At 52.5% G+C, this 19,545-nt stretch overlaps 1 pseudogene; it reads right to left on the minus strand.

Annotated features, from left to right (window-relative positions):
- Positions 1 to 175: 175 nt before the first annotated feature.
- LOC119038173 (60S ribosomal protein L15-like) lies at positions 176 to 11,707 on the minus strand (annotated as a pseudogene).
- Positions 11,708 to 19,545: the final 7,838 nt, after the last annotated feature.

Below are 19,545 nucleotides of genomic sequence, written 5' to 3' on the forward strand. Positions count from 1 at the left end.
CTGACTATTATTATTAAGCCATAAGAATAACAGATGAGCAAGTTTTATTGTCCCCATGGTAGCTGGAATGGGCTGTACTTTTGGGAGATGAAGAAAGAAGCCCCCAGAAAGGGTTGGGGGAGAAAATAATCAAGTAATCACAGAGGATTCTGCCCTGCTATGGACCTCTGCCAGCTCAGAGTGCGACCCCTCGGTACCTGCTGTGGGCAGGTGGCATGGGCAGGACACTAAGTGGGCTCTCTGGCAGGCCCTCCATGGACACGGGAGCTGAGGGTCCCTGGTAGCCCTTGCCCATGGTCCCCAAGCTGGGGACAAGAGGCCAACAGATGTTGAGCATATGGGAAGTGGAGAGACCACATCTGCTGGAGCATGAGTGGACCGAGGTGGGAGTCACACTTCAGGGGGCCTGCCACGGGAGATGGTGACATCCAGATGGGATTCAGCTGGCCCCCGTCAGAAGAAGGTCATCCGGGTTAATTAAAAAGGTGTCCAGGAGCCCTGGGAAGCTCCCTCCCTCCCTCGGGGCCCAGGAGATTGAGCCCTGGGATGGGGCACAGCTTTGGGGAGAAGAGTGCCGAGGTTAATGAGATGAAATGGAGGCCAGGGTGGGTGGGGGGCCTGGGCAGGGTGACGGCAGGGAGCGCCGGGGTCTCTGGGCAGCCCGCATTTCGGATCACCGTGTCTGTCGTCTCCGTGGTCTCTGGTCGATGGCCCTGGAGTTGTGCTGCAAGTGTGCAGTGCTGGTGGAGAGCAGGAGATCGGGAGCCATGGAAGATGGGGGTTGGAGTTGCAGCCATGGCATTTACCAGCTGTGTGACCTTCAGAGAATCATCTAACCTCTCTCTGCCTAGGCTGCCTCCTGTGAAACAAGGGGATGTCACCTGTCCTACGGGTATATGGTGACAATTCAGGGGGGTAATTTTGGGAAGATCTTAGCATCGTTCCTGATTCCTAGTAAGCACAATTATTTTTTTCCCCTTGATTCCTCTTGCACTTTAAAGATGCTCAGAAATCCTTACCAAACCCCATGTGCTAATGCTAAGGACAACATGGGCTGCACCTTGGTGGCAAAGCAGACACTTACTTTTCTCTCTTCTCTACCTGACTGGGTTCCCCATGTTCCGCACCATCCAAGCGTGTGCCCAACCAGTAGGCAGCAGCTTCGTGCTTGGGAGAGTTTGGCTCTGGAGGCCCTGGGAGGCTGGCAGCAGGGGAGGGTGTGGCAGGCAGGAGGAAGGATTCGGAAGAGTGCTTCATCTCTCCTCGCCTCCTGGGGGTCTGCATGGGGGTCTGGGACGGTGAGGAGAAAGCCGTGAGCAGCTCAGAGGTGGTGGGGAAGAGGGACACATTGGGATGAAGGGACACAGTGGGGAGAGGGAAGGGCCTGATGCAGGTCCTCTGTGGGAGGGGCTGCCAGCAGGGACTGAGCTGCACAGGAGAGGGGAGGAGAGAGAGCAAGGGCTTCTGGAAGGGTGTCCAGGGTGTTAGAGAATTCCCCAGAGGGCAGTCTGGCCTGAAGTATAGATCAGAGCCAAGTAGTTAACACCGAGAGGATTTAAAGAGGAGACTCCAAATTGAGGCAAAATAGGAAGGAGACAAAAATGTCTTCCCAGCTTTCTGGAGCCGGCAGTGAAGGACTGGAAGAGCTGCAGAGGGCTGTCTCAGACCATAGACCCGGGGAGTACGTGCATCCGCTGGGATGTCTGGGTCCTGCTGCATCCCTGGACCTGCCTCCTGCCCAACCAGAGGCTTCTCACCCTGCAGTAATGTTACCACCTCCACACTAAAGCCTGCGGGCCATGTGGCTGCTGTTATGCATAATAGCAGTTATATTGCTTCTGCCTCTAATTCAGCACCTACTATGTGCTAGGCATAGCACTGAGCACTGCACAGTGATGGATACCTTTTCCAAACAGGCAGAGTGGAGTCCTGACATTCTGAAATGTTTGCAAATCTCCGCAGTCCTGGGTGACATGCCACCCTCACTCTTCCATCTATATCACACATCTTCGGGTATTTGCTCAGGGTCAAAGTTTATGAAACACTGTAAAGCTCCTGATACTTACAGAAGGACTTAGACAATTATGGAGTGCCCCGTGCAGAGTCAAAACATTACTCTCTTTTGTCTTGCCAGCATTTCACACTGTGCCCCTTATATAGTAGATGCTCAAGGAGTGTCCCCTAACTGATCATCAAGAATCATTCCTGAGTGATTGGTTCTTTCTCATGTTCTTCTTCACCTCTCTGGTTGGTTTCTGGCACATCCCCCCACTTCATGACCGCTCTGAGTCTTGCCTGATGCTGAAGTCACAGCTGTTGGGACACAGCAAATAACACACACTCTTTCTGCCCACTGTGGCTGCTGAGACTGGAGCGTTGAGCCCCAAACCCATGCCTGCCCCCAGTTTGCCTCTGAGGCTGGCTGGGCCGAGGTGGGAGTCCTGTGGTGGGTGTGTTCTTCCTTGTGGCAGCCTTGGGCCCTGGGCGGCATCCAAAGGGCTTGGGACACATAATCGTGGGCAGAAAACCCACCTCCTTCCCTTCCTACTCTAACCTCGCCAGCATCCTCCCAGGATCCTCCCTGTCCCAAAATAGCCGCGTGCTGGCCAAAGTCTGGCTGTATCCTGCTTCTGAGCTGCATGTACTGTTCACTGGGGAGCAATGGGCTTGCAGGCCCGGGACGGGGTGCCAAAGGTTGGGCCTTGTTAGGAGGGTCACGGTGGCCAGAAGTTCAGAGGAATAGGTGTGGGCAGTTTGTAAAGCATATGGCCTGGCGGGACAGGACAAGGGCTCTGGGAAAAGATACACAGACCGTGGGACTTCCTGGGCCACTTGAAAAGAACACAAAGATCAGGGAAACTCTCCCATTCTCTTTCCCTGTTCTTACTAACAAATGAGGAGCAGGACAATATAGTCTCCAGTCAGCAAGGAAGCAGCTACTTCAGCCCCGCCACACCGGGGCTGGGTGGGTCGGGCAGGGTGAGGGGTGACCCACGGTTGTGCACATGGAGGGAGCCGGGACCAGCGGAGCTGCTGGGGCAGATTACTTCACACTCTGGGCTTCACCTCCAAGGCAGAGAGTAGGTCAGGGTCACAGGAGGACCACCAGGCCAGGAGGCTGGAGTACAGTAGTGGGGCGAGGGCCAAGGTGGCCCAGTCTGTGCACTAGTACCGTCATCAGCTCTGGCATAGAGGATGGAGAAGGGGAGAGAAGTGGCCTCCAGCCAGGCTAGTGGGAGGGGCCATGGCCACCCCCTGGCTGCGGGTTGCAAATGCGAGGTGCATATGAAGTGCCAGGGATTCCAGAGGAGCTCGGGACTCTGGGAAACTTCACTGAGGAGGTGACACTGGAGGCTGGTGGTCAGGAATGAGGAAGCAGGCAGGGGCATAGAGTCAGGGCACAGACACAGCTGCCATCCTAACAACAGGCCCCAAATACAGGGATCCCAATAAGGTCAGCGGGCGGTCTCTTCTTAGGCTGCAGATGGTCCGGGGACAGGAGGGTGGCTCTACCATCGTCATCCAGTGGCTTCTATCTCTGGGCTCCTGTCAGCTCCTTCACTTGCACCATCCCCTGGCCAGCATGAAAACGAGAAGGGGCCCAGGAAAGTACATCCTTGAACCCTTAAGAGCAAAACTGGAAGAAAAACAACCCGACATGCATCACTTCTCATATCCCATTGGCCAGCACTTAGTCACATGGTTACCGCCCAGGTTTAAGGGTGGACAGGCAGTGTTTTTGGTTGGGTGGTCCTATGCCCAGATGCAACTTTATTACTGTGTGAAATGGGAGAGCAGGGGCCAGGGAGCGGTCTGCACAGGGGGTGTTCCAGGCTGGGCGCCTGCACGGACTAAGGCTCCAAGAGTGAGAAAAGGTCTACTGGGAATGGCAGGCTGCTGGAGGGAGCTGGAGCGCAGAAGCGGTGATGGGGAATAAAAGTGGGAAAGGACCACGAAGGGCCAGGCCAAGAAGTTCCAGCTCAGCAATCTGCATAAGCAAAGGGTTTTCACCCTGAGAATGAATGATTGGGAATGGCAGCCTGATGGGCTGTACTGAGTTCGGTTGTGAGACTGCATCCCTGGGCAGCAAAAGATGTGGCGACCTCGCAGTGCTGCTGCAGCGGACGCCTCGTGGTGGGCCGCCGTGCCTGTGCCCACAGGAGATGATGTTGCACCAGAGAAGGTTCGTGGAGCAGGGATGGGACCTGATCCAATTACTATTCTAGAGCCATAATTAGCAGTGTTGTGGACAATGGCTTAGAGAGGGGAAAAACCCTTCCAGCCACAAAAGTCTGAGATTCTATGAACATGCTCTATTTTCTCATGTTTTTCTATTTATGTTCACTTTGGAACTGCCTCTTGGGACTTGGTTATTTTCCACAGGTGGTGAGTGCTGGTGTTCACACATCCTGAAGTCCTTCCTTTGTCTGGCCTTGCCCTGTTTGCCCTGGCATCAGCTTCTGCCACGACAGCCTCACTGTGTTTCCATGGGCAGGGCCCAGGGCCAGAGCCCCTGTCACCTCCCCCAGGCTGCGGCAGACCGGTCCCACAGCCCCGCCCCCTTTCTTTGTGGTTCTCCTTGTTTCAGACTCAGCTAACCCAGAAAAGAGAGGATTCAGAACAAATTGTCCCTTGGTGCCATTAATAAAGGAAAGGATTGCAGCCCTGCCCCAGGGTTCAGTCGGTTGGAGCATCCTTCCCACAGCCAAAGGGCGAGGGTTCGATTCCTGGGCAGGGCACGTATCTAGGTTGTAGGTTTGGTCCCCAGCTGAGGTGCATACAGGAGACAGCCAGCTGATGTTTCTCTCTCACATTGATGCTACTCTATCTCTCTCGCCTTTCTTCTCTCTCTAAAATCAATAGAATCATGTCCTTGGGTGAGGATTTAAAAAGAAAGAAAGAAAGAAAAAGGATTACAAAGCTAACGGATGTTTCGGGGAGAACATTTAAACTAAAGAAATGCTGTTTTCAGGTACCTCTGACACTCTACGTGCAAACAATCGTTGGGGTAATTCTGAGTCGTTCCTGGTGATTCCATCAGGCGCATCCCTGAGGGCCAGCCTGGGCAGAGACCCTCCTATTCAATTTAGACTCCCCCACTGTTCCGCTTCAGCCAGAGGGAGGGGCTGTCACGTGCTGCGTCAGCTTCATCCCCCCACTGTCCCACCCCCACCTTTTCCTCCTGACTTTGCCGTCCTGTCTCATGGCCCGTCCGACCTCCCAGACACCCAGGCACCCACCCGTAGTAGTAGTAGCATCAGCACCTCCTCCTCCCTCACCCACTGTACCCCGGCAGTTGCTGGGTCCTGTCAGTTCCACTCCTCTGCTCAAAAACCATCCATGGCTCCCTAGTGTTCACACACGCCCTCACCCCAATAAGAAACCCGCTTCCATCCCTCTCATCTAGTCTCTGACCAATCTCCCATGATGCTCTACTCTTTTCTTTCAGTAAAACTGGGCTACCCTCCCGCCCTGCCCACAGGCTGGTGTCTCACCTGGGCACATTCATTCATGCTGTTTTGATGTCTGTGTTCTCCATTTCTACCTGATGAACTCCTCACCACGCCCCGCCCCACCCCCGGCCTACTACCGCATCCCTGCAGCTCCTTCCACCCTTTGCTCCTACCGTAGCCTTTTCCCCTAGTTCTGCTGCCCGGTTACTATGTTAACATAATGCCCGGCATGTGCTCAGCGTATAATCCAAGCAAAGGCACCTACTGGGGCAAGTCATTTGTCTTCGAATGAGAAGTGAAAACAGACCAGACTGTACACACCTGCAAAGTTTCTCCTTGGCCACGATCATAACCATTGGATTTCAATTCCACGGGCTCCCGAGAGCAGCACTCAGTAAGAGGCTCTTACACACAGAGGAGCTTTCGTGGGTATCTAGCTATGGAGGACCTCTCCCACCTGCACACCACACTGGGCCGCCTCCCTGATGTCTCCACATGGCTGTGTCGCAGGCCACCCACCCTCAAAGGGCACCTGGCGGAGGCCAGGGTTTTTCTTCCACACCTGGCCCTTTTCCAACACCCCCAGCCCTGGGGGCCGGCGCCATCACCACATAGGCCCCCACCTGGACTGGAACCTGGGCACCAGCCTGCACCAGCCTTTGCCCTCACATCTCATCAGTCACCGAGCCCCACTGACCCCAGTCCACCCACTCCTTCAGCATCTCCACTGTCACTTGTGTTCAGGCGGCTGCCATCTCTCAGCTTAGTCGCTGCAGTAACCCCTAACTGGCCTATAATCCCTCCCTCACCCAGAAGCCAGAGTGGTCTTTTTAAGGTCAATGCACAGCCCTGACTGTCATGGCTCAGGTTGCTGGGCATCATTTGGCAAAGCAAAATGTCACTGGTTCAATTCCCAGTCGGGGCGCATGCCTGTGTTACAGGCCTGGTCCCCAGCTGGGGTGTGTGCGAGAGGCGACTGATCAATGTTTCTCACATCGATGTTTCTTTTCCTCTCTTTATCCCTTCGTTCCCTCTCTCTAAGTATAAATAAAATCTTTTAAAAAGAAAATAAATAAAATGAATGCATAACCTCAGTTAAAGCACTTCAGCGCTTTCTATCACACTTAGGATAAAGGGTCGAATCCCTGATGTGGTCTGCTGCCCCTTCAGGCCTCCTCTCTGCCTGCAGAGTGACACCTGTGATGCCCGATGACGCCCGTATGCTGGTGACAGTAGTCGGAGCAGAGAGGCTGCAGGGGAAGGCGCCGCAGCCGACCCGGAGTGGGGGTGGGTGCTTTAGAAGTCAGACAGCCAGTCAGTAAAGCTCGGACCCTGGGCTTGAAATGAAAGCACATCCTGTGGCCTCCATGGTCCTATTTCGGGCAACTGCTTGCCCCAGAAGGAGGGCTGGGCTGTGACCTCAGAGTGGGCCCTGGACATAAGGAAGCGCCCGGTGTGAGAAGGCCTGCAGGGACCAGCAGCTGCCCTGGAAGCGCCTCTTCGCTCCAGGCCCTCCGCGCTGCACTTCAGAGCCTCCCAGAGAACCCGCTAAAGCTAATCACTTCTTCCCCGTTTCCTCTTTAAAGCACTTCCAGATCCTCAGCCCTCCTGGATGCGGCTGATAATGTGTTTCTCCTAGATCGGCTCTGATAACACCCACTCGGGTGGTCACTGGGATTTGTAGAGAAATAAAAATAAGGAAATGGAGGGTTCCGGAAAGGTAGTGTGCTGAGGCCAGAAGCCCTGGACTGGGAATCGGTCCCAGACACTGAGGGGACTCAGCAGGTCACTGTTCTCCCTCTCGGCCCCTGTTGTCTCACTCGGAAAGGGAAATGACTTTAAAGAACAATGTGGACCTATCTGGTAAAGTGTGGAAGGGCCCCCCCAACAGAGCCCCCCGCTCCTGGGCACATCACAGAGAAACAGTCACACGTGCATAAGAGAAGAAAGGGTATTCGCTGCGGCACTGTGCTCATTTCCAAAAAAAAGGAAAAGGAAACCTAAACATTTGTCAGCAGAAGAAGGGAGACATGTGAATATTAAACTGAGGTACTTCCATCAGTGAAATACCAGACACCCTCAGCACAGATGAACTTGACCTCCAGACCAAGGTAAACTACAGTTGAATCTCATCCTATGGTGAGGAAAAAAAAAAACAACAGGTTACAAAGCATTTTTACATACAATTTGTTTTTATAAAGTTAGAAACATATCAAATAACATGATACATATTCGGGGACTATATGTACCCAATATAAACAATAAGCACGTAAAGAAATGCACGGGAGTGATAAACATCAGATTCAGTGAAAAGCAAGGGTGAGGCAGAAATTGGGCTCCCTGAGGTTTGGCTGTGTTGCTAACTATTAAGCTGGATGATCGGTATGCCAGCTGCTTTATATTTTGTAACAACTTCATTAAGATATAGTTCCATATACAATTCCTCCATTTAAAGTATACAGTTTGATGATTTCTAGTACGTTCAGACAGTCGTCCGACCATCACCAAAATCAGAGCATTTTCACCACCCAAAAGGAAATCCACACCCTTCAGCACTCCACACGCCTCCACACGCCCCAGCCCCAGCCCCAGCCCCAGCCCCAGCCAGCCGCGCACCTGTCCATTTCTACGGATTTAGTGTAATGCTCTCGGGGTCATCTGTGTGGGAGCATGTCCTAGTACTTCATTCTTTTTTATTGCCGAATAATATATTGTATTCTTATATATATATACTCTGTAGCTCTTTGAGTGTCTAAAATATTTCAAGATGAAACATTTTTTAATTACAAAGTCGATTAGATGATGCTGTTGGATCAGAGCATGCCAAAACAACCCTTTGGGATTGACGCTATTGTACCCGACTGGCACTCCCCACCAACAAGGACATGTCATGGCTTGGAGCTTAGATCCCACGCCTGGGGCCTGCAGCCACCTCTGGGCTGCCAGCAATAGTGCCGCCCGCCAGGACCCAGGGGGCCCCACTCTGCTCAGCCGGACTCCCGCACCCAACCTCCTCCCGACGCTGTGCTGCCTCCTCTGCCCTTCTCACTGTCACCACCTCTGTGATGCTCCCACGACTCTCAGGTATGGCTGGTGGCCCTGCCTTCTGAGCACCTTCAGAGTTGTGCTTCAAGGGCTGTTTGGCCCCACGGTGAGAGAGCAGCTGCCAGACACTGAGGGCCGAGAGCCCTGCAGGGTCCTTAACTTTTCTGAGTGGCCATCCCTGCCACTGTGAACTGAAGGAGCCGGAGGTGAGGATTCAATGAGATGAGTTATATGTCTATTGTTCAGAATCGAGTTTTATGTCTCTGACTCCCCCACTACAGGGAGGTGGTCCTGGGCAGGGCCGGGCCGTCTAGGAAGATACGTGGCAGCGGTACCCACTCGACCTGCCCGGGGAGGGGTGGCTAAGCCAGCGGCTACAAGTTTGACTCCTAACAATCCTGGGTCAAATCCCAGGAATCCCATTCTGCTCCTTATTGATTATGGGACTATGGATACATTACTCTCCTGACCTCATGTGAAATGAGGGATAATGACCGTACCCACTTCATTGGACCTGACCCATACTTGGCTCAAAACGATTTGTTAGTTGCCATAATGATGATGATGATGTTGAGTGGAAAGGGGCTTCTGGTGCAGGAGAAGTTGCCCAGCCTTCACCCAGTTGCATCCAGCCACATGAGATCCTGAAAAGGTGCGTGTCATGCCACCCAGTGCAGCAGGGAACTGCAGCTTAGGCGGCAGAAGCTGTTGGCTTCCTCTCTCCTCCTGCTCGGCCCTGTTGGAGCCTAAGTCATTCCAACTCAATGAAAAATTCCGGATGCTTCTACATACAGGGCAGTACGCAATGCACTGCAAAAGATGCAAAATGAGTGAGAAGCATGCCTGCCCTGAAAGCATCAGCTGAGTGGTGGGAGCCCTCTGTGGGACGCCCAGCTCTCTCTGCATGGCTTTCAACATTGGAAAAGCCACCTAACCTCTCTGAATTTCCATGAGCTCATCTCTTACATATAAATAAATATACTACAGGGTTATTGTTAGAGTTCTTGGTCAACTGTGGGGTACTATACACACGAAAGCTATCAGAGGGAGAGGACTTAGACCTGCCCACAGTCCAGTTATACAATAGAAGGCAGGCTGTGTTGAGTGATAGAAATAAAGTGCCATGGACCATGGCAAAGGGAGTATTAATTACAAGAGGGGAGATGGTTGACTCCTTGGAGGGGATGTTTGAGATCACTGCTGATCCTTAGGGTCAGAGGGCTTAGCACCCGAGTTATGAAGAAAGACTCACCCCTGCACTTCACTGTCTCCAGCCACAACCAATAGCAGGAACCTCTGGACAGTGGGGCTTTTCTTAAAGGTGTTTGAGCCCTGTATCCATACAGAGACAGGCAACTGGCCTTACTCTGCCCTGATAGGGGAAGGGAGCCATGCCTGTAACAGCTGTTGGTGGCGTTGGGAATTTTGCAGGAACTCCAAACGACAAGGGGCAGCTGTCTGTCTGGGTGGACTCACAGTAGATGGCCACACTTGCTGTGCGTTCATTTTCCCCTGTCAGTCCAGCCTCCAGCCTCAGAGAGGCCAGCAGAAATCAGGGGAAATAAGAGACCCCCCAAGTCCGGGGAGGATCATCACTCTTGTGACGGTGCCACACCCGCATATCACATGCTTACTGCCAGAGCCTTTTCCTTAGAGCCTGCCTTGTGAGGGCAGAAACTGTGGCCAGAGTGAACCCCCACTTCCCACCCGCTTGATCCCAACCCAGCAGAGGCAGGTCAGGGACCAATGGCCAGACCCTGAGCTGCCTCTGTGCTCTTCAGGGCTTCAGGCTGCCTGGATGCTATGTTGGCACGGGACTTGGGCCCTCTGTGGGTTACCAGCAGCTCCAGGCCCATGCTCAGTGCCGTGGGGGTGCAAAGTGAATCAGACCAGTCTCTACAACCGGGACTAGGTAGAGACTAAGCAGAAGCAGAAGCATCACAGTTGGAAAATGCAGGAGAAAAAGTGATTACTTTAGAAGGGAGAAATCAGGAAAGGCTTCCTAAAAGAAGTGGCATTTGAAGCAGGCCTTGAAAAACAAGTAAGATATCAGGAATTGAGTGTGTATATAAGGATATTGTAAGCAAAGGAAACAGTGTAATAAAAGTATAGAGACCTGAGGAATGTGCTTGTTTTACTCTCCATTCTGGAAAAGGAGAGAGAATCTGGAATGGCTATAGCAAGCTCTCAGGGAAGGACGTTGTCAGAGATAAGTCTGGAATGAAAAGTTGGGGGTGGGGGACAGACCAGGGAGAGAGTGGAACACCACCATGACCGTTCCTCAGAAAGGGTGTGACAGCGTCCAGCTGTGCACACCGCAGTGTAGAGGAGGAAAATTCGAGTCCAGGAGAGGACTGAGAAAGAAGCTGCAACGGTTGTGCTAAGAGGAGACACAGAATGGCCCGTGGACGGGGCTGAGGGAGGGGGATAACTGCAGAGGTAAAACAGGCAAGTGTTGGCCACCCAGTAGGTGGGCGGGGGCCGGGGAGGAGTCAGGCGGTGGTGAGCCTATGAGCCCAGGGAAGCCACTGTGATCATGGCATGTATCTTTTTAGGCTAAGACTATCCTAAACTGTCTTTCTAGATAAGAATTTTACAAATACTAGGGTAGCGGTGGCAGTGGAGCTGAAGAGCATTTGTTACACCTTCTCCGTGCTCCAGGGTGAGAACCCCCAGTAGTGCGGTGGGACCTGGGGCCCTTCCCAAGGCCGTGGTTCTTGCTGCCTGCAGATGTCAGCCCTCACAGCTCCCTGTGCTTGTGGACTGTCTTGGTGATCCACTGGGGGCCAGGATTCCAGCTGATGGCCTACGGAATGGGTCAATGAGGACGACCTCAAAGAGTTGGTCCATTGAATCTTCACCAGCCCAGTAAGAATTCAGGACCCTCCGAGCCCTGTAGTGGTGTCTGGCTTGCTCCTCGGCAGCAGACTGAAGGCTTCCGCACTGTATGCTGGTGGATACCATGATACACAGGCTCACTGTAGGTCGCACCCTTAGGAACTGGGCGTTTGCCACCACCACAACGCACACAAATCCAGTGCCATGCCTGGCCTTGTATATCCCAGCCTGTGTTCTTCACTGGGCACGATGGGGGACATGTGGAGCACAGAGAGGTGACGGCACTGCCAGCAGAGCGCCCTGAGAAGGAAGCATGTTACACCAGACTGCTCCTTCCTCTGCAGCTCCTGGATGTAGTCGTAAGTGCCCATCTTGGCTCACCTGCTGGCTGTGGCTGGACAGAAAGGGGTGATCATGGCTTTTGTTTATATAAAGAGATGACATCATCCTCATGCTTTACATGCAGTATTGCTTATACTCCCGTCAACCATTCTGCGCTGTAGGACTGTAGTTGTCCCCATGTCAAAGATGAGGAAACTGAGGATCCCAGCTGTTCAGGGATCACCCAATGCCCACCGCAAGAGACAGAACCAGCACTCAAGCCCAAGGCTTTTTGTTTTTGTTTTTGCCATAGCAAATTTACTTATTTATTTAAGATACATTTTATCTATTATGCTATTACAATTGTCCCATTTTTTTTCTTCCCTTAACTCCTCTCCACCCTGCACAACCCCCCTCCTTAGTTCATGTCCATGGGTCCTACATATAAGTTCTTTGGCTTCTCAATTTCCCGTACTATTCTTAACCTCCTCCTGTCTATTTTCTACTTACAATTTATGCTTCTTATTCCCTGTATCTTATCCTCCTTCTCACTGATAACCTTCCATGTGATCTCCATTTCTGGAAATCTGTTCCTGTTCTAGTTGTTTGCTTAGTTCATTTTTGGTTTTTTCAGGTTTGGTTGTTGATGGTTGTGGCTTTGCTGTCATTTTACCGTTTGCATTTTTTATCTTCTTTTTCTTAGATAAGTCCCTGTAACATTTCATGTAATAAGGCCGTGGTGATGATGAATTCTTTTAACTTGACCTTATCTGAGAAGCACTTGATCTGCCCTTCCATTCTAAATGATAGCTTTGCTGGATAGAGTAATATTGGAGGTAGGTCCTTGCCTTTCATGACTTGGAATACCTCTGTCCATTACCTTCTTGCCTGCAAGTTTTCTTTTGAGAAATCAGCTGACAGTCATATGGGCACTTCTTTGTAAGTAACCATCTCCTTTTCTCTTACTGCTTTTAAGATTCTCTCCTTATCTTTAACCTTGGGTAATGTAATTGTGATGCGCCTTGGTGTGTGCTTCCTTGGGTCCAACTTCTTTGGGACTCTCTGAGCTTCCTGGACTTCCTGGAAGCCTGTTTTCTTTGCCACGTTGGGGAAGTTCTCCTTCATTATGTTTTCAAAATAAGTTTTCCATGTATTGCTCTTCCTCTTCTCCTTCTGGCACCCCTATGATTTGGATGTTGGAACATTTAAAGATGCCCTGGAGGTTCCTAACCCTCTCTTCATATTTTTTAATTCTTGTTTCTTCCTTCTGTTCCAGTTGAATGTTTAATTCTTCCTTCTGCTCCAAAGCATTGATTTGAGTCCCAGTTTCCTTCCCTTCACTGTTGGTTCCCTGCACATTTTCCTTTACTTCACTTTTCATAGCCTTTACTCTTTCCTCTATTTTGCAACCATACTCCACCATTTCTGTGAGCACTGTTTACTACTTATTACCACTGTTTTGAACTCTGCATCTGGTAGGTTGACTATCTCTTCATCGCTTAGTTGCATTTTTTCTGAAGCTTTGATCTGTTCTTTCATTTGGGACATATTTTTTTCTGTCTCAGTGTGCCTGTTAAGTAGTAAGGGGCAGAACCTTAGGTATTCAGCAGGGTCGGGCAACCCACATTGCTGGGTTGTGGCACTGTATGTGGACGAGAGGTCCAAGAGGGAACAATGCTGCTTGCTGAGCTCTCTGCTGGTTTTCATTTATTTCCTCTGCTGCCCACAGGCAAATTGGACCCTGTTGGTGCTGATTCCCAGATGGGTGGGCTTGTATACATTCTAGGGCCCTGTGGGTCTCTCTAATGAACTCTCCTGTGAGGTTGGGAGTTTCTCCAACCACCTCAACCCCCACAGTTTTTTCAATCAGAGGTTCTGAGGCTTTATTTCCCCACACTGGAACCCTTGGTTGCACAGTCTGTCTCACTCCCCACTTGTTTCTCCCAGTTTATCTGCACACAAATGTGGGACTGCCCACTCCTCCAGCCACTGCCTTGCTGCAAGTCCTCTCTACCACACTGCCCATCTCCACCCTTCCTACCAGTCTGGATGAATGTTTCTTCTGTAACTCCTTAGTTGCTGGACTTCTATATAGGTTGATTTTCTGGTAGTTCTGGTTACTTTTTATTTTTAAATTTGTTGTTGTCCTTCTTTTGGTTGTGTGAGGAGGCCAAGTGTATCTACCTATGCCTCCATCTTGGCTGGAAGTCTCAAGCCCAAGGCTTGAGTGCCGGCACCTGTGCCCCCCAGGACGGGAGTAGGTGGAGAGAGACAAGCTAGGGGTTGGGTGGGTGGGGCTGTGGGATGTTCCTGTGGAAGTGCTGAGGGCCCTGAAAGGAACCGTGGGGAAAGGGAAGTGCGATGCTATGGCCCTAGAAAAGAAAGACCTTACCTGGAGCTGGCTGGCTGCCGGACTTACTGCTCAGGGCAGAGGGAGGGCAGGGGTGCATCTTGCTGGGGAGCCTGCTCTAGGCACCCAGGCTGGGGACTCTGTTTCCAAGAGTTCCTGCCTCTCCCAGGGCGAGCCCCCATCCCATGTGGGCTGAAGAGCTCAAGGCTTGGCCCAGGCAGCTGAGGGTAGAGAATCTGCTGGCCTAGTCTCTACCCACTCTACCCTGAAGGGTCCCAGAAGAAAGTTCTATCACCTCAATGTTAAAGAAACGCCGGGTGCTACTTGGAGGAAGGGGGCAGTAAACAGGAAGAGCTCATGACCCTTATGAGGGACTAGAAAGTGGGGTATGCTGGGCACATGGACACAACTCTCAGTTCCTCCTGGGGCCACCCGGCCACCCACTCCCTTTCTGATTGCCCCACTCCTTGTCACCACCGAGCCAGCCTCTCACCTCAGTTACTCCCTGGTAGATTCCCATTCCACCATCAAGGCAGCTTGGATGGTCTCCAACAGCCACAAGGGTGCCTGCCTGCTTTGCACCGTGCAAACCTCCCTTCATCCTTCAGCATCTTTCTGAGGTTAAGGCTCACGTTACCACATTTTCCAGATGAGAACTCTGAACGCAGAGTATTTCACTCAAAGGCACATGGTTAGGAAGTGGCAGGGTTGGTACTGAAAGCCAGCTCCAAAACTTCATCAGCTGCATTAGGAAAGATATGCTTCTGATGGACATCCTACAGTGACCGGAGTGGTACCCTGCAGCTTGCAGGGGAAAGACTTGGCAATGGCCCTAATGCTTGTCTGGGGAGGTGGTGTGCAATAAGCCTGGAGGACACTCATTAATAGTGATAATAGCAACGGCATGTTTAGAAGGTTTACTCAGTGCCAGGCACTGTTATAAGCACTTAATTGAATCATCTCATTTAATCCTCATAATTACTTTACGTGGCAGGTACTATTATTATCTTCATTTTGCACACTCAGAAAACTGAGGCCCAAGGAGGTTATGAAATGTGGCCAAGGTCACAGAGCTAGTGGATGCTGGAGCCAGAAGTATTTAAATCCAAGTAGTCCGACTGGAATGGACCAGAGCCGTGTTGAAATGCAGACTCGCTCTCCCTCCCTCCCTCTCTCTGTCTCTGTCTCTTTTACTAACTTACTGACTCCGCCATGTAGGAGCCCACAGTCCCGGTAAAGGGGTACACAGGTGAAGCCGTGACTGCAGCAGAGACCAAAGACTCAGGTGGGAGCTGACCCACAGGTGCTGGCAGGTGGGTGCCTCCCATGGGACAGTCCAGCTGCAATGCTGGTGCCCCCACCCCTGGGGTCCCAGCTCCTCTCAGGTAGAGTGCATTCAAGGCAGGGGACAGCAATTGAGGACCACACTAGACACGGTGGCCCGCACAGCTGACGTTTGCACCTAAGACACCAGTTCCAGGGGGCAGAGACCTCCAGCACAGACACTGGCTCTGCATGGCTGGCAGGGGGCGGACTGGCAGAGGCTACCGGGGCGAGGCAGGCAGGCGGAGAGAGGAGGGCCAGAGCGGCACAGAAGGCTCAGACCCTCCGCTAGCTGAGTGGCAGCAGGGCTGGCTCAGGACCTTCCTGTCATTCTTTTCAGCTCACTTCACAAACTCATTTTCAGCCTGATGCTTCCTCCCACCCCCCTCCAGCCTTTGCCATCTGTCCGTGTGTGGCAGGTATGGCAGGCAAGGCATTGCGGGAATGTCTCCACCGGGGTGGGGGTGCAGCACAAGGAGCAGGAGGTGGCTGGGCAGGCCAGCTCTTCCATCCACTGGAGACCCGGAGAGGCTCCTGGAGGCAGGACTGAGGGTCCAGCCTGGGCAGAGGGCTGCAGCAGCCTTCCTCCCACCCAAGTGGGAGGAAGTGCCATGAGCCAGCCCGGCATGGAGCAGTAGGACATGCCCCACAGGCGACTGGTTTTAAGTGGACACCAGCTCCCCACGTCGTTATTCAAGCTGTCACAGGGGGCCTAGCACACCGTGACAGGCCAGTGAGGAGGAGTGCAGGTCCCAGACTCCCTGAGGGCAGTGTGGACAGGGCAGAGTGGCCGTGTGCTGGAGGGATCTTTAAGCTGCACCTCCAGTTCTGAATGCTCAGGCCCCCAGGGCTTTGGCAGCCTGAATGTCCTCCTCGGTCAGTTCCCTTTGAGCTTAGGACCTGGTGCCAGTCCTTCTCTAATGAAGAATTGCCTGTCCCTCCCGGTGCTCCTGAGTCTGGACATGGTGGTCGCATCCACATTCCATGGTGACGTGACCCATTAATCACGGCTGCTCCTGGTTCTGACTGGTGGGTCTGCACGTTATTCTAGTTCCAGATACTTGACACCATCGTGCTGCTGGGTCATTCCACGTGGATGGCCCTCAGGGGCACTGACCGGTGTGGGATGTTCTGTTTTTACCTCAGAGAATGAGAGGGACAAAGGGGTGGCACAGTCGTCGGGCTGAATGAGAACGGACGATGGAAGCACACGGACATTTTAAAAATCTCTGTTACGATACTTTTCTGGAGTTGAGTGCGCCTTTCTCCTAAAAACATGGTATCCTGGATAAAAGAGGCTCCTTTTGCTTAACTGAGGCTGTGTGTATTTCTGGTGCTCCTCGTGCTCAGTACTTTGCACACACAGGTCGTGCAGTCCTCTCCCCTAACTCAGCCCTTTGTTTCTTCTCCCCCACGCGCGAGAGGGAACCGGACTTTGGGAAGTCCTCTCAGCTCTGGAGGCAGCCAGCTCCCACTCCTTACCATCCCAACGCTGGCATCTGCCAAGCATCCCCAAATTAGCCGAGGAAGGAGCAGGGGGAGCAAGCTGGGCATAGAGGAAGAGGGGGGGCCTTTAAGCTGCAGGGGGGACGTTGGCCTAACTCTGGATCCCGACCAGAAGTGAGGGGGTAGTTTCTGCCTCCCCAAACCTGGTCCAGCAGGGACTGAAGGGGGCACATGCCTCCTCCCCACAGCTGCCAGGTCCAGACTGCAGCACCGAAGGGAGGTCACAGGTCACCTTGGGCAGCGGCGGTGGGGGGCGCCGCAGTGGCAAACTCTTTCTTTGAAAGGAATCTTTCATGCAGCCCAACAAGTACCTCACGCAAATGTAAGAGCAGAACCCCCCCATGTGGAACTGGGGGGGCCTCAGTGCTCAGACTGTGTCCCCCTCCAGGCACCTCAGAACTCCAGGAGCAAGATGCAAAATCCTCTGGTATTATCCAATCTGTTGGTTTTGCTTCTGGGGAAAATGAGGCCCTAAGCCAGGGATGTCAAACTCATTTTCACCGGGGGCCACAGCAGCCTCACAATTGTCTTCAAAGGGCCGAATGTAATTTTAGGACTATATGAATGTAACTGCTCCATAACAGTTAGGCGAGAACTCAGCACTGCCACTGGGTAGAAACAAGGTGCCGGGCAGATAAAACAAGGCAGGGGGCCGGATTCGGCCCGCGGGCCCTGTGTTTGCCACCTGTGCTCTAAGAGGACAAAAAGGAACCTGCTCCAACCTGCACAGCCAAGATGGGGACAAGTTGGGTTCTTTCCACCATGTCTTGTCCTCAAAATGGGTTCAAAAGTCACTGCTGTGGTCACAGAGGGGCAGGGGTTTTATGGAAACTGAAGTAAGGCAGAGGGACGTAAAACAGCCCAGTGGCCACTGTCAGCCAGTGCCTCGGCCCTGACACCTCCTGAGGCCAAGAGCTCAGGTCAGGCCGGGTGACTGGTTCTAGATTCGTCTGTTCTTGAGACAGCCCACCCTCCCTAACAGAACTAGAGATACCGCCGCATCCCTCAAACTGATTGGTACCTGAAGCCACCACCCACCACACAGCCGCCTCCAGGGATGAAGTCAGACCTGATCTTTTCTGCACGCCCCCACCACCCTGAGTTTCTCCCTCTCCTCACTTCTGTGGAGGGTGGGGCTTCCCCTGAGAGTTAGAAATCCATGCCCCCACTTGTGGAATGGACACCTACAAAGTAGGATCCGGTTTCTGTAACTCAACAGTCTCAAAGATTCTGCTAAAAAAAGAAAAGGAGAAAGACAAAGAAATAGACATACAGAGAAGGGACCAGATTTTTTTGTCCAAAGGAAGCTCAGGCTGGAGATGCATTTCTGATGTTCACTTTGGCAGCTCTGCAGTAGGGTACCTGACCTCAGAGCATGTGCCCACCTTCAACTCCCGCGTGGTTAGGAGTCACTTTCTTGGCCTTGGGAAACTCCAGGATGGCCCTGCCTATCTTTAGTCCCATGCAACCCTGGTCTTGGTCACCCAGCCAGCACAGGAGGCCAGTGCCCTGGTGGATTGGGTACCCCCAGGCTGGTGACACTCTATCTGTGGCGCCTTGGGCAGCATGGGGCCCGCCCTTGCTCCCAAGTATCCAGGCAGCCCCTTCCCCACGTTCCAAGGGGCCACAGGAGGGAGCAGCAGCCACACCTCTGCTCTCTTCCCCCCCCTACTGACGTTGGAGCCAGACGGGGTCCAGCGGGAACCTGAACTTTACAGACAGTCTAAGACACAGAGACAAGGGTATTTTTCAGGGTCACCCAGCCACGTCTGGAAGCGTCTCTACCAACAAGTGGCAGGATTGTCTGATGGCTGAATTTCGGCATCTCGCTGTGTTACAATGGATAAGTGGCTTAACCTCTCTGGGCCTCAGCTGGTTTTGTAATACATCGTTTCATCACAGTCCTAAGAACCTATCAGTGAAGTGATGCTGTTTTACAGAGCACGGGTGCTCTGCCGGACCTTTGTAAAGGCTTCAGAACTGCACTGGAAGGTGACGTGAGCCCCGGCTCTGGTGCGCTCTGTGTGGCCCTGACTTTCTGGACCTCAGCTCCGTGTCTGTCAGATGGGGCTACGACAGCCTCCCTGAGTGGCTGGGAGAGGCCAGTGAGGTCATAAGTCTGAAGTTCCTTCGAAAGCTATCGAGTAGATTGCCGTTTGCTACAAACATGCCATTTTTTGTTTCATATGTATGGACGAGACCTGACCCCGCCTTCTCTAAAAGCCCATCCCCTGACTGGGCCTCTGAGCAGTGTCCATAGGACTCATCTCACTGTCTCATTCATTCTCGAGGGCAGGCACTGTGCTAGGCTCTAGGAATCTGAGCCAGCCCGACGGACAGGCCTTGCCCTCCCGGAGCGACCAGCCTAGTGGAGGGCTACGTCACAAATGAGTCAAGGCATATTTGCTGTAGGGCCTGGTGGGGAGCAGCGGTGCCCCTGTCATTGATGGTGGGGACGGAAGGCCTCCATGACAAGGAAGCATTTGAACTGGCAAGAGGAAGCCAAACTTGCAAAGAGTTAAGAAATTATTTAGAACTTGAAAAGTTAAGCCTGGCATAAAACAAAGCACTATAAATTGTCTATTAAATAAATTAATTAAGTAATTAAGCCCAAGCCGGGTGGCTCAGTTGGTTGGAGCTTCGTCCTATATCACAAAAGTTTGAGGGTTCAGTCCCCAATTGGGGCACAGACCTAGGTTGTGGGTTGGC

Source organism: Artibeus jamaicensis, unplaced genomic scaffold (assembly GCF_021234435.1).
Source record: "Artibeus jamaicensis isolate MK-2021 breed Jamaican fruit bat unplaced genomic scaffold, CSHL_Jam_final contig_332, whole genome shotgun sequence".
Taxonomy (NCBI): Eukaryota; Metazoa; Chordata; class Mammalia; order Chiroptera; family Phyllostomidae; genus Artibeus; species Artibeus jamaicensis.